The sequence below is a fragment of the Thermobia domestica genome, chromosome 3, assembly GCF_964235325.1.
Source record: "Thermobia domestica chromosome 3, izTheDome1.hap1.1, whole genome shotgun sequence".
NCBI classification, from domain to species: domain Eukaryota; kingdom Metazoa; phylum Arthropoda; class Insecta; order Zygentoma; family Lepismatidae; genus Thermobia; species Thermobia domestica.
The window spans coordinates 110,131,915-110,146,707 of record NC_137456.1 but is presented as its reverse complement, the minus strand read 5'-3'; the positions used below and the strand labels follow the sequence as shown (position 1 = coordinate 110,146,707).

The window sequence follows — 14,793 nt, the reverse complement described above, 5'->3', positions numbered from 1 at the left end:
TATTACAGCTATTCATGCTCAGGTCTGAACTAACTCAGTACGTAGTTTCGCTTTCATTTGTTTTCAGTTTCGGACACTTGTTTTGGACTGCCTCCTATCAACAAGTATATAAAACATGATTAAATACCAATGATGCCAATTTAGCCTATTTTTGGCTAAATCTAACCTATTTGGGACCAATCCTACCATCTTCTGATATCTGTCTGATATAAATATCCTCCTGACATTTTTGCGATAAGTGTTCTACAATGTCCTGATAACAATCAGGTGGCTGATAAACCCTATCAGCTGGTTGGTACTTTGACAGGAAGTTCAATTGCCTGTTAACAGCTATCAGCTACTTGTTAGTTGTCGTTTAATGAAACATAGACGAAATCGAAGAGTTGTTGATGGTGTCCGTGGACGATGAGGAGATTGTTCAATATATAGCGAGGCCTAGAAGACCATTTTAGTTCGAATATATGCCAATTTATAACGATAAATAGTACCCGTTGGCTACAAGTGCCCGCACATAAGCGTCATGTAATTTGTGTAGTTAGAAGATGAAGAAATATATTCTATATACAATATAGAGTTTAATTATTGAAATTGAATGATATATAAAATCATATCTAAATTATTAATCTAATTTACATATTTTTAGAGGTGGAATATCAAATAAATGAATTAATTAAAAGCTCAGATTGTGTTATTACGTGTAGTATTATAAAATGGAGTAATATATAACGAAATTAAAGTTATAAATTTTAGTAATGCTTCTTAGGTTGTAAGGACGAACAGCAATATTTCTATGTATATAGTACCAATGCATATGTACGTGTAGCCTAAAAAGTGTTTATTACTTAAGTTTGTGTTTGCCTTTACGATAGTGTACCCCTAGACAATAACGTGCATAACAAAAAATACCGGTACTTATTTCTGTTTCCCATGTTTTCAATAGGATAATTTAAACAAGCATACTGAAAACGCACTTGACGTTTCAATTGTTTTCAATATGAGCAACAGAAAACCAACCAATCAAATGGTCCGTTAAAACCTTGCTTCGGGTTAACTATCTGACAGAGTATATATCATGCACAGTATATTGTAGAACGAACCACGGGTTAAAGTAACTGACAACTTCCTGATATCTAATTCTGACTGATAGTAATCAGAAAGAATATCAGGATATTGTAGGACTGGCCCTTGGAGAGGCATTTAGCCATACAAATCTACGAAATCCGAATAGCCTTAAATATAGCTTATTTTATGAAACTCTTTTGCCATTTTTGGCTTTTTATTGGCCATTAAATTAATTCTAAAAATACTTTTTCTTTGAAAATAAAGTGTATTTTTTAAAAATTAGCTATATGTCATTATATATTACCGTATTAATTGATTTCTCTAGACAAAGGGTACTTTATTACGCAACAAACACTTGTTTCTCATTCTTCTTCTCTTTCCCCACTTACAGACAACTACTTAACAATACTTATCGACTCAGAAAGAATTCTAATGTCGCTCCCGTAACGGTCCTGTTTGCTACTTTTTAAAAAAATTACTCGTATTGCTTGCAAGAATTAAAGTTTTCTAATACAAATTTAATAAACTGTTCGGTTCTTCAAACAACAGAAATCGTTTTTGTTTATTAAAGGAAACAAATTGTATACCTAATTAGCTTCAAAACTCTCAATGCATTCATGATGATTCATGTGGGTGTACGGAGAAATAACAAGTGCTTATAAGGACTATGACGTGCGGAAAGGAGTACTATAAAAATTGGGACAATGGTAGTCTACACAAACACAACTATGACGCAGGGTGGGGCCCGGGCTTCCTTGGCTCACGAAAATGTATACGTAATATAGCAAACCATGTATATTTAATACCAGAAATACCAGACGCAATATAGCAACCATGGAGCAAAATTTTCTTCGGGCGCCCCTGAACACAATCTATCCATAATCCAACGATGGTGCATCCAGTTCCAGTGCCTCAGCTAGCAGCGACGTCATTGGTGATGACTTATTTCAATTCAACTGATAATACAGCTGTTGACTTTCACAAACCAGATGAGTTGTTGATTAATTTTATTGTAATTTAAAGCCATGTATGTTGCTAGTTAGTCTTCAGCGAATAAAATTCAACATTTCAAATTTTACTATAACTCATTTATAATCCTACATACAAAATCTACAATGTGGGTTATAGGTTAGCATTTCAAAATCTAGCTATTTTTGCGTAAAAAAGCTTATTTCTGAAGGCCATCTAGCCTGTTTTCTTCAGGGGTAGTTGGTAACACTATTCAAGACCTCTATGATCATGTGAAACTTGTTTCAAGTTCATTCGAGACTCTTCTTCAAATGTCTTGAACAATATTCCTTTAAATGTATAAATTTGAGGTATTGATGGTTTTGTCCAAACTTTCTATGATCGTCTAGAAACAGCATAAGAGCCATAATGTATATACTTATTCCAAGAAACACTACATTCATTCTGATTTTCTTGTAGCATGTCTAAAGTAAACCTGCACGATTTTCTACTTAAAATTAAGCATTTTAATTTTGTTTATGTTACTTTGATTTGAACATGCATTCAGTGCATTTCGGATAACGTCATAAAATGAAGTAAAGTGACAGGCTATTCCATTAATCTACGTGGTAAAGAAGAAAAAGAAGTCTGGTAAAATCAGTAAACAATTTCGATTGTCTTTTATTTCAAGCTCACATTTTGTGTGCTTTCTGGAATGATTTCAGGATGTGTTAACTCTTAGTAAATGGAGGTTAATACTTATATTTGTATTAATGAGTGGACTAAACAACGTGATTTATTTATGTGTTTTAGTGCACAAGGATATAAAGAACATAACACGGTAATTTAAACAGAAGATCATTTACATACGGTCGACATACTACTTCCTGACCTATCCCGAGGAACATGTGGCAGGTATGAAAGAGTATCTGTGGCAGCTTATTTTAGTAACAGCTGTTCTACTGATTTAGATAACCATAATATGATATGATTAAAAATGTTTCTTCATTATTTGGTATTATTGTTCAATTATAGTAAGCCAATTAGAAATCCAACGAAATAAGTGCGCAGCATTTCTAGTGCTGGCGTTAGCAGAGGGGTAGCAGAGATCATGCGGCTGGTTGATCAGATTTTTTCTATTTTTGTCATCACTAGATCCGTTATTTTGCAGAACGCAAGCAACCTATATCTGTCTTTTCTTCTTCTTCTTCATGAAGGCATTATCAAAGTACCACAGGAAGTAATTCTGGGTTAACTTCCGCAGATGTAATCAAGAACCTAGCCAGACCTAAAATAAGAGACATAACGTTCGCGAATTCTTAAGTTAAATTTTCAGACAATTGTAGCGTAAAACATCCTGGCTCACATCTTTGGAAACTATCCCCTGATTCCTTTCTGTATTGATATTAGTAGACCTACCTATGTGACGGACTCGGTAAATAATTGACTCTGAAAATCTTAAGGTAATAGTATACATGAGAACCCCCTAATCTGCGTTTCTTCTGTGTTCTATTGCCACTTCTACATGAAATACCATGTATTTTCGACGTAGTGCAATAGTAAGAAGTATCTAGTGCACAAGACATGCGATAAGCGTTAAATCCCCCCCCCCCACACACACACATAGTCATAGATAAAGTACAAGGGCACTACACATGCAGATATAAAGTACAGGTACGTTCTTTTTTATTTTCGTATCAGTCGATAAGTAAATGAAAGTCGCTTTGTTACCCCTTTGTAAGTTCATACATACTCAATGAATAATCCCTAAAAGTATGAAGGTCCTGCTCCTTCGGGAACTGATGCAGCTTCATGTACACTATATCCAATCTGAACTTGTTATTGTGTATCATAAATTCATACGACAATGAATTTAACAGCGTTGTGAAATCGATAATCAGCATTCTTGATTGGGAATAATCATAGTTCGTGGTAATGACTATTTGATGTTCCGATTACAAATGATTGAATATGTAAACTACGGTATCACTTAAGCAAATCATGTTAATGGGAACGGCTTAAACCAATAACGGCTTCTGCGTCTGTACGTGCTATTCATAAGAGCAAATAGTAAGTCTGACTTAACATTATCTAATCTGTCCTATTTTACTATTTTCTGCTTGAGGGCTTAAGTGCCACAGAATAGGTAGCGGTACAGGAATATCGAGTCTAACCGAAACTAAGTGTTTGGGATTAATAATATAAATGCCGAAAGCAGAAGGGGTTCAAAAGCACGTAAGAAATACAAAATTTACAGGAGAAATGGATGATGTAAGTACTAAGGCCAAACATAACGTAACCAAATCTCACCTAAGCTAATCTGAACTAACCTAATATTAGTAGAAATAAGCGAAATTCTATCATTTTTTGGAAAATTATGCTGGACCCTACAATAACATAGGCATTAGTGCCGTATCGCCAGACCACTTTGAAAACTGTTTAAAAAAAAAAAAAAAACACTGCATTCGGTTGTATTTTGTTGGACTACATTAAATTACGTTAGATGACGTTACTTTACGTTAGGGGCATATAAACTACAGTCCAAAATCAACCAACCTGTGCTAGGTGGCCACTAAAAGCACGAATGCTAACCGAGTTGTAGCAGGGGGGGCCCGATCGGAGCGAGGTGGTGCGTCGAAGGAAGCAGGCGCGTCAGCGACGGTGGGTGTACGTGTAAGCGAGGGTAGTGATGTGTGGGTTTTGGCAGTCATAAAAATTTCAATAGCACTTGTCATGGTTTCATACTTGCAACGCTTCACTGTTAACACAATACAGTTTCTGTATACTGTGTAGAAATACATTCCCGTTCAGTTTGAAGTCATTTACTTGGCTTGTCAACTTTTCCAATTTCTGGAAGAAAATCGTGTACAACAATTTCCTCGGGTTTCTTTTCCTTAAATAAATACTCCGCTAGATAGCCCTCGAAATGCTCTTCCTTCTTCCCCACCGCCATGCCTTTCGTGCTAGTATATCATAAGAAATGTACCTCTCCGCGAAATAGTCCTTCCGCCTCCACATACTGTGCCGCTTACATCAAAAAAAACTTTCTTCACTTTTACTGTTTCACGTATCTCACTTTCACTCATTCCTCCTCACAAACTTACATAAATTCTCCAATTGATCCGGTAAATTTCCTAAAATTGGTCCGGCGTTACGGCACTTAACCCCTAACATAAACTAACCTAATCTGAACAGAAATTACCGAAATTGTAACGTTTTGTGGGAAAAATTACTGGCCCCCTTCTGCTAACCAATAGGTCTAACTAAATTAACCTACCCTAACCAAGCCTTAGATGCTGGACCTACTCCGCGGTACAAAGACCTAAATGAGTACCCATGAAACATCTAATCAACTAAAGAAAACAGACCATTCCACTTTTTATTTATTTATTTATTTAATTAATTAAAATCTTAATTGGCGGCTGTAAGTATGATACACTACAGTAGTATACACAATCATCGTTCAGCACTATTACATGTTGAAATAATATAAACATTTAGAACACTAATAGTGTTCCTTCTGCATTTAGTATTTTCCTTTGTGCACCGGATATGGCCATTTCATAATCGGGGCTTGTGTGGGCTCAGGCTAACTATCTTGAATGAGACTCACGTTATTCAGGCTCGCACCTACAAAATTCACGTTCGATAATTGAGCTCAAACCCGTGAGTCAGACATGTAAATTTGGACGTATCTGTGCTGTGTAGTGAGTAACACGTCCCTTATAACTATTTAATGTGTAATAGAATAATATTAATAACAGTAGTAAAAATTTGTACTCACATTAAGTATCGAAGTTATGGCGTTAAATCTGATAGTCCTTTTCAATTCTCATAAAGTTACGTGAAAGGGAAACCTCTTCAGTTCCAACTTTACTGACCAGCCCCCATCGTTACGAATTCTGTGTAACAGTATATCAATAGATAGTCGACATACCTTCGAATAATACGATCTTTCCAAATACTCGGTTGTATTGCACTGCCCATTATTACAGTGGCCTATTTTTCTTTAAGTAGAGAAACATAAAAACAGAAATCCTGTCGTAAATCAATTATCTAATTAAACGAAACATAAAACCAGTGATTTGCTTAAACAATTTCATTAAAAAGTTTATTCGTATCAAAGTTTTCATTGCATTGGTAATTGTTTTTTTGACTTTCGACCTATGTAGTTAATTCTTCCATTTCAAGAGCATTCTTGACCTTCCAAGTTGGTCTAGTTGCCTTGTCGCGCGTGTGTAGCCCCAGCTCGGAGAGCATTGCTATTTGAACGGATTGCGGTGGTTTGGGTTAATTTTTAGCGTTGTAAAGAGAGAGAGGGGGAGGGGCGGGGGGCGACTAGCGCAATATATACGAAGACAGACAGTTTCTTTGGTTATTGCTGCCTTGCTGTTAACTTTTGCTTGATTATGGATGAAGGGATAAAGTTTAGCGCATTTCGTTAAGATTAACAACCACTAAACTTTCTTGGATATTATGACAATATGGCCTTGTGTCCATCTTGAATAAAGAAAAAACACAGCTTTCTTACAAGGCTGGCTAAAATATTTATTATAAAAGAATTAAAAAATAGTCTAGCCAGCCTTGTAAGAAAGCTGTGTTTTTTCTTTAAACTTTCTTTGTGCCTTGAGAATCAAATTGATCGTCCGATTATGATTTCCAGGGCACATAGAAAAGGTTAATGGTTTATTTTCTTGATATCTATATCGAACTGATTATTGCATGTCAGTGATATCCGTGCTTTAACTGTTATTTCTACGTAACATGACAGCTTGTGCGAAATAAAGGTATAACCTAGTAATATATATATTCGACATTGACTTCATAATGAAAACTTTTTATGCTTTGGCGAAAATTTCATTATTCACAATCCGTAAATTTCGTGTAAGGAAGTGACATTACTAGTTGAAATTTGAACATTCATTTTACTAAAACTGTTTGTAGTGCTAAAGTTATGAGGTAGCTGGTCCTCCTTTATAACGCAGGATTACTCTATTGTAGTTAATAATGAGAATTATAAGTTTCTTCCTTTCTGTTTGTATTTTCGTAATTGATCTAAAGTACGAGGGCTATCCAGAAAGTAGATTACGTTTTGGAATAAAAAATCAACAAAGTATAGGAAACAAATTTTATTATATACAGATGAAAGCCACACACAAATACTACTTTTCGACATAGTCACCATTCAAATTAAGGCATTTATCGTAGCGATGTACGAGCTTGGAAATTCCTTCGTCGAAAAATTCGGCCGCCTGCGACTTCAACCACTTCGTTACCTCTTCTTGCAGCTGTTCGTCGTCATCAAAACGCTGCATAGCCAGCCACTTCTTCATTGCTGGGAATAGGTGGAAGTCGATTGGTGCCAGGTCGGGACTGTACGGCGGATGAGGAAACAACTCCCACTGAAAAGATTCAAGAACTTCACGCGTGACATTTGCCGTGTGGGGCCGGGCGTTGTCGTGAATCAACAAGATCTTAGAGCTCAACATTCCTCTGCGCTTGTTTTGAATTGCTCTTCTGAGGTTTTGCAGAGTTTGGCAATACCTTTGAGCGTTTATTGTAGTGCCTCTTTCCAGGAAGTCCACCAAAATCACACCTTTTCTGTCCCAAAAAACAGTCGCCATCATCTTCCTTGCCGACATTGTTTGCATGCATTTCTTGGGTTTTTTGGGGAGAACCTGTGTGCCCCCACTGCATTGATTGCAATTTCGTTTCACAGTTCACGTGTTTCACCCATGTTTCGTCACCAGTAACGATGCGATCGAGTAAAGAGTCACCATCCTTATTGTAGGCGTCCAAAAAGTGCAACGCTGCAGCCATTCGCTGATTTTTGTGGTCCTCTGTCAAGATTTTTGGAATCCATCTTGCACAAAACTTGTGGTAACCAAGCTTTTCGCTGATGATTTCGTGCAACAAACTTCGCGAAATTTGTGGAAAACTCAAAGAAAGTTCCGTTATTGTGAACTTTCGATTTTCACGGACTTTAACATCGACTTTTTCGACAAGTTCGGCAGTCACTTTGCTGGGTCTCCCACTTCGATCTTCGTCGTGAACATTGGTTCGGCCATTTTTAAATCTTATGACCCACTGTCGCACTCCACCTTCAGTGATAATGTTGTCCCCATACACTTCACACAGCTGCCGATAGATTTCTATCGGTTTACAGTTTTTTGCTGTCAGAAACCTTATTACTGCACGCACCTCGCAGCTCGCGGGATTTTCAATTAACGCAGACATTTCAAACCGTCACAGTATCTTAACGGAGCACAGCACGAACCTCTCACTAGCACGGCTAGATGCCGACTGAGCTGCGCAACGCTCTGACCCCAAGATGGCCGCGCTAGCCCCGCCCCTAGCGGACACAGACGAAAACGTAATCTACTTTCTGGATAGCCCTCGTATTTTAGATAGTTTAATTAATACTGAAGAGTAGAATATAAAGTATATTGTTAAATTTAGAATTATCCTTGTAGTTGCCACTTGTATATTTCTGCAAAAAGCAGTGGCGTTTCGAACTTACGGAGATCATCTTTGAATTTTTGCAGAATAATTTCTCAGAAGTAAATTTCGTCTTCAATTGAAGACAAGAAGTAAACTTTGTCTTCAATTTCATCTGTGACTTGTCCGTGCTATCTGCTTCCCATTACATTTAGTAAGCGCATGTTTCTGCAAAATAAGAAACTATTTTGAACCTACATGAGGTTCTACGGGGTTTTGAAAGAATCATTAGAACAAGAAATGAAAAGCGAAATCTGCATCTTTCACTATATTATGACACAGAAGTCCCACTGACTGTGTGTTAGAGATGCAAAAAAGCCGGCTTTTTTGAATCGATGGTTTTTTTCACATAAAAAGCCGGCTTTTTTGGAAAAAAAACGAGAATTTTGGAAATTTTGGCTTTTTTCAACTTCATGATTTTTCTATCTAAATAGCTTTCTTATAGTATATTCTATAGTTAGATAAAAATTCCATGACCTGAATGTGATATTTCGCTCTGAAATTCACCATCAAGATGGATGGAGCACATGTTTTACGAATTAAAGCTAACATGAAGAATGTAGTATTTGAGGGTAATTTTAGAGGCTATTTAACTTTATTTTAACTTTTGAGTTATCGACATCTTTTTTCTTCTCTAGTTTGTCATCCGTGTTTCATTTCTAAGAGCTTTTAGTACTCTAGCTTCTAGCGCAAAAGTTAAACTTGCCCGCTTTTCTATTTATCCGTCAAAGCGTACGTTTTTCAATATATCCGTCAAACCGTACTTCCACATTTCTGTTATACTGTAGCTGTGAAGTGATTTAGCAATAATTTTCCGGACACAACCTTGAATACCAATTTATACAAATAATCAGTAGCGGATTTAGAAAAGTACTTTAGGAGGGTTTTTTCTGATTGTTTCGTTTCCTAAAAAGTCCTAATTTTATTTGGGAAGTGCTTGAAGTTTATGAGTACAGGCATAACTAATATTTCGTTTCGTTTATATGTTTAGCAATAATCTTCCGGATACAACTTTAAAAATCATTTTATACTGAGAATCAGTGGCGGATTTAGAAAAATATTTTGGGAAGGATTTCTTACTAATGTTTAGTTTTTTTAAACATTCGTAATTTTTATTTGACGGGAGCTTAAAGTTTATGAGTAAAGGCATAAATAATAGATATTTCGTTTGTTGCAGACATTCCGTAACTTTGGGGAACGGGCTTCAGTCCGAAAGACCGCCCCCCTAACCTTCGCAAAACCGTCATTGCTGCTAATTAGTAATAATAACGATTTAAAAACAATAAAAAAGGAAGTCGCACAACTCACAGTACACGCACTATTTCTACATTCACAGATGGAATGAAGAAAAGCTTTGTCAGAATGGTCGAATGCTGGTTGAATCCCGGACTTCCCGATAGAAGCGCAAAAGCTAATCACTCAGTCATGTTTGTTGTGCAGTTGTATTTAGCTTAACTTAAATATATTCCGTAGTCTTTTTTTTTTTTGGGGGGGGGAGTTCCGTAATGATATGTTGAATCCCTCTTGTTAAAAATTCAGAAAACTTGAGGATTGGGTAAACTGTGATGGTGGTTCTATAAAACTTAACTGTAGAATTTCAAGAATATACAGAACCAAAAGCTCTAGATGTGCAGCCTTTAAGTGTATCATATAAATCTAAGTATTTCTCTTATGTTTTATTTTAATTTTATTTTGTTTCAAAAAGAGGGTATGGAATATTTTGAAGTAAAAATACTACATACTATTTTGCTAGTTATTTGTGTAGTCTTTAAAAAGAAGTGTTTACTTTTAGGGTTGGCTGGTTTACACCAACTTTTTTTTTTTTATATATATATATATATATATATATATATATATATATATATATATATATATATATATATATATAACTGGTTTAAACCACAAAAATAAAAAGAATGAAAAATGCGAATCGTGTGAACTTCATGGCGACGTTTCCAGATATCAAACTACCTGCAATAGTTTTATTTCCCTTTCACCTTTTAATCAAGGTGTCCCATGTTCAATTCTCGGTCGAACCACAATCCTTCTTTCATGCGTAACCCAAGTAGCGGTTCGGATGTCAGTTTAAGCGAAAGACTTCTCCTTGATAACCTCGGTATTTCGTAAGGATGTTAAGCCTAAATATACGAAACAAACCAAATTGTATATTTCTACATGCCTAAATGCGTGTTGTTTTATAAAGAAGCCAATATTGCTTAAATATATTGATAGAAATTGGCAAAATTTATCGATTGCCTACGTAGCTTCCAACATTAGCTTGGATTGGACTTTCAATGATATCTACGTACCGGTACTAAATTTGTAATTTAATACCTGTTTTAGCGTACTGATATGGTACGTTGACCTTTAAATTTTACATGCAAAGCAATAACAGGATTTTCCCGTTATTGTCTTACATTTCAAGTAATGACGGGATTTTCCCAATGGCTAGGGCGGGAGATTCTCAACTTAAGAAATTTACTGACCGCACTTCTTTAAGCTTATGGAAGTTCTTCCGGCATAACCCCGCTGTTGCATAATAACATCAAGGCGAAACAAACTTAGGCTATTTCTGTGAATATGTAATATAAATACATAAAGCAAAAAATCTAAGTAAAAAAAGCCTGGTTTAAACCAAAAAAGCCTGGTTTAAACATCCCCCAAAAAACGGGTTTTTGGCATTTTCAAAAACAACCACGGTTCTTGCCAACTCTGCTTACTTTTGTATATAGGAGGTTAAAAAATTCTTATTATATACATTGGTTAATCCTGTGGAATTCCTAATGTAAATATGTTGAAGAAAAATTGTTTGAAATATTTTTTCGAAACTCATAGTTTATTTTTGATGTTTTATATTATTATCAGCATCAACCACTAATTAAATGATTTTTTGTGTTATAGGAAGCGATACAAAGTCTATTTTATCAATTTAAAGCAGTATTTTGAAAAAAGCCCAAAATTTTCGAAGCAAAAAAGCAAAGCAGAAAAAACCGAGTTTTTTTTTTTTCAAAAAAGCCGTTTTTTTTTTCCGAGCCCTTGCATCTCTACTGTGTGTGTTCACACTTGCTTTTGGTTTCGCCATGTTACGTGTTTCCTAAATATGCTGTGATGCGGCAACCACATTAGATGAAGATATCGTAGAAGAATATGAAGATTAACTCTGTCTGGAAATCAGTTCTGTGAAGGTATGTGTAGTAGAGACATTTTGTTCATATATAGTTTCAAAGGCTCAGTCCTAACCACATACATCACTCAAATAATGCCAGTAGCCAATCTTTAGACCGGCGTATCCTATCTATCAGTGTGGTTTCGATGTTACGTTATGTCTAATACCTTCTAAAGCAACTGAAACTTTTCAAATTTATATATAAGAACAAAAGTTTTGTTACATTATACTTGCATATAATATATCATGGTCCATTATTTTTTAACCACCTGTATATTTATCTTTATTTTAAAAAGACATTGAAAATTATTGTAAATCATTAGTATATTTTAGGGTTCAGTTTTAAATTGTAATATTTCGTCAAAATAGTAATATTTTATTCTTTTTGTATATTTTGTCCTTAGTATTAAGTTATGTGGATTCAAAGGTGTGTATTTTTGTAGTTTTTATAGGTTTTGTGCTATTTTCAAGGGAATTTAGATGTAGGTAATCTTCACAAAGAAACTCTTAAAATTTAATTTTGTAATTTCTTCAAAATTTCATTCTGAAATTCGACCATGATGTCTTCTTGGCACATCGCTTTCTTTAGGTAGAAATTATTTCTCATTGGAGCTTAAAGAAATCTCACTTTGGTTTGATGCTTATTCCTCATTTTATCATTGGGTCGGCCAGGGGCACCCGAAGAAAATTTTTTAGAGGGGTCCCATCTCCAGGGTTGCTTATATTATGTCTGGTATTTCTGGTAGTTAATATACGCCATTTGCTATATTACGTATACATTTTCGTGAGCCAGGGGGGCCGGGCCCCACCCTGCCCTCCCCTTTGGGCGCCTATGAGTTCGGCTCCTTTTGATGTGTCGAGATTTAGGTGCTATCCTTTTGCTGCGTCACAAAAGAACCAATTAGTTCTCTTCTCCTTGGAATTGTTTGTCTTTCACCTAAAACCGTGTTGAAGATCGGAAATACAATTCAATTTCCCGTCAAAGTTGTGCAGAATGTGGAAAGTTTTGTGTCAGAGTTTATCACAATTATTGTGATGCAGTGCTCAGTGGATGGTGAAGTGAAAAGTTAAATTAACATTGCTATATGGTTGCTGTGGTCCGCCTTAGGTCGAGGATAGGTTTGGTAAAGATGGATATGTCTCCTTAAATGTTTTTTGTGGGATTCGGTTTAGAAGACCAGTGCAGTAAAAGATTTTCCTGTTTCTTTATCTAGTCAAATGTGATGTGAAGATATACTTAGAAATTGACAGTAAAGTTAATTAGATGCATGGAAAATTAAGTTGTTGTACTTTACCTCTCCTTATGGAAACTAAACTTGTGGTTTAGTGTTTTAATCTTGGAATTTTGTTTTGGACTAAACATGGCTAGTATGTGTTTAGTGATCGTGTCTGAAATCATCATGCAATTCTAAATACGTAAATTTTGTTTCCCTAGAAACTGCAATCACATCCATCATGTGAACGACGGGTCCTACGCGAATGAGTTGGGAAAGGGGTTTTAAACAATTTGATTATTTGTCGCAATATATTTAGTAACATCTCGACAATGTAATTCAATAGGAAAAATGCTTCACCAAAAGGGCAGTTTATTCAGATGTAACAGAGATACTGCTCCTAACGTACAAAATTTAAAACTTATTTTGGCTTGTTAGCAGTAGATCCGAATAAAATATTTAGATTCCCAATTACGATCTGTATTTACTCTGAAAACCTGGTGCAGGTAAAATTTGTGGGTGCACCATCGTATCTTCTGGCAACAGAATTTCTTTTCGATAGCTCGTGGACGTTATTCAATCCTGTTAAAAGAGAGAATATAAATAAATTATTTAATACCGTATTTAGTAATTTCGTCTGGAAGTAATTTTTATTCTTTTGTTTTTCTTAATTTTAGTTCAGTCTGATCCGTAATGTTGACGTTATTTAAGTCTTTGTAACTCAGGTGTGATGTAGGGGCTATGAATGTTATATGGGTGATAATATAATTTTTTTCTTGTTGTAGGTTAAGTTAGTTTAGATTAGATTAGGTTAGGTTAGACTAGGTGTAGGTTAAGCTTTACCCATGTGTGTTCATGTACTTTTCTTGTGTCGGAACTATGTTTATGGTATATAAAACAAAAATGACATAGCACAGTGAAAGATGCTCCGTGCATAGAGTGCAGGTAGAGAAAATGTGCATAAATCCTGCCTCCGGAGTCACTGTGTAAAGACACAAAAGTGAAATGAGGAACAGTAAGCGTGAAAGTTCTAGCCCACCAAACACCCGTTAAGTAGTTGTATAAAGAAAATTGATTACGAATACTGATGTGTGTTCAGTGTCAGTCTGTCAGTGACAATGATTTTCAAATGTCAACTTTTTTTCCCTTCCTGAAAATGTCATGATTCAGTTAAAGACTTTTGTTGCATTAAGAATGGAAACATTATATACATGTTGCCAGATATTCTGTTAAAGCTGAAATCGAGTATGAAAAACTTGTAGACACATCAATATGATTTTTTTTTTTTCTTTAAATTAATATTGTTCAATATGTAGTTATAGTATTTGTATAAACTCATAAAATGTTTCTTCAATAAAATGTAGAAGTCGTAATCTGACAATTTTCCTTTTAAGTAGAATTGGAAATTTAAACTGTATAATGAGTCATAAAATTATATACAGTAAAACCTAGAGATATAGTCAAAGTGTAAAATATATAAGCAGTATCAGAGGTATTTTAACTTTCAGTGGAAAGTGAGATTACACTAGTTTCAAATATGAAAAGGATTTCTTGGTGCGACCGGAGTGAGATACGACCGAATACTGTGAAGGTTTTACCTTAAATTTTCTTTTACTTCATTTTTCCGTTGCGCAAAATTTTAGTTAGAATTTTATATATATATATATATATGGTACAGCCATTACACATACAAATTCAAGGATGTTATAAAATAGAGGATCTGCCCATACAAGAAAATTGTGAAGCCATACGTCACAGCTTCGCCACACCTACTCTGCCCACTCCGAGCCACTAAGATCCAATGTTCCGGGCGGAAACGAGAGTAGCCAATCAGACGTGCCGGCTCAGACGATGATCGGTTGTTTTTTGGCTTCATAGAGTTCATATGATGAAAATACATATGGG

The 14,793-nt window shown here is 35.4% G+C and overlaps 1 protein-coding gene across 1 annotated transcript in view; it reads left to right on the top strand.

The window, feature by feature from the left end:
• The first annotated feature begins 2,683 nt into the window (after nucleotides 1–2,683).
• Tif-IA (RNA polymerase I-specific transcription initiation factor RRN3 homolog Tif-IA) overlaps nucleotides 2,684–14,793 on the top strand; it is a 56,070-nt gene continuing 43,960 nt past the window's right edge. The window contains exon 1 of the mRNA XM_081751443.1: nucleotides 2,684–2,925. The gene's annotated coding sequence lies outside the window, so the exon portion shown is untranslated. The remainder of the gene's footprint in view (nucleotides 2,926–14,793) is intronic.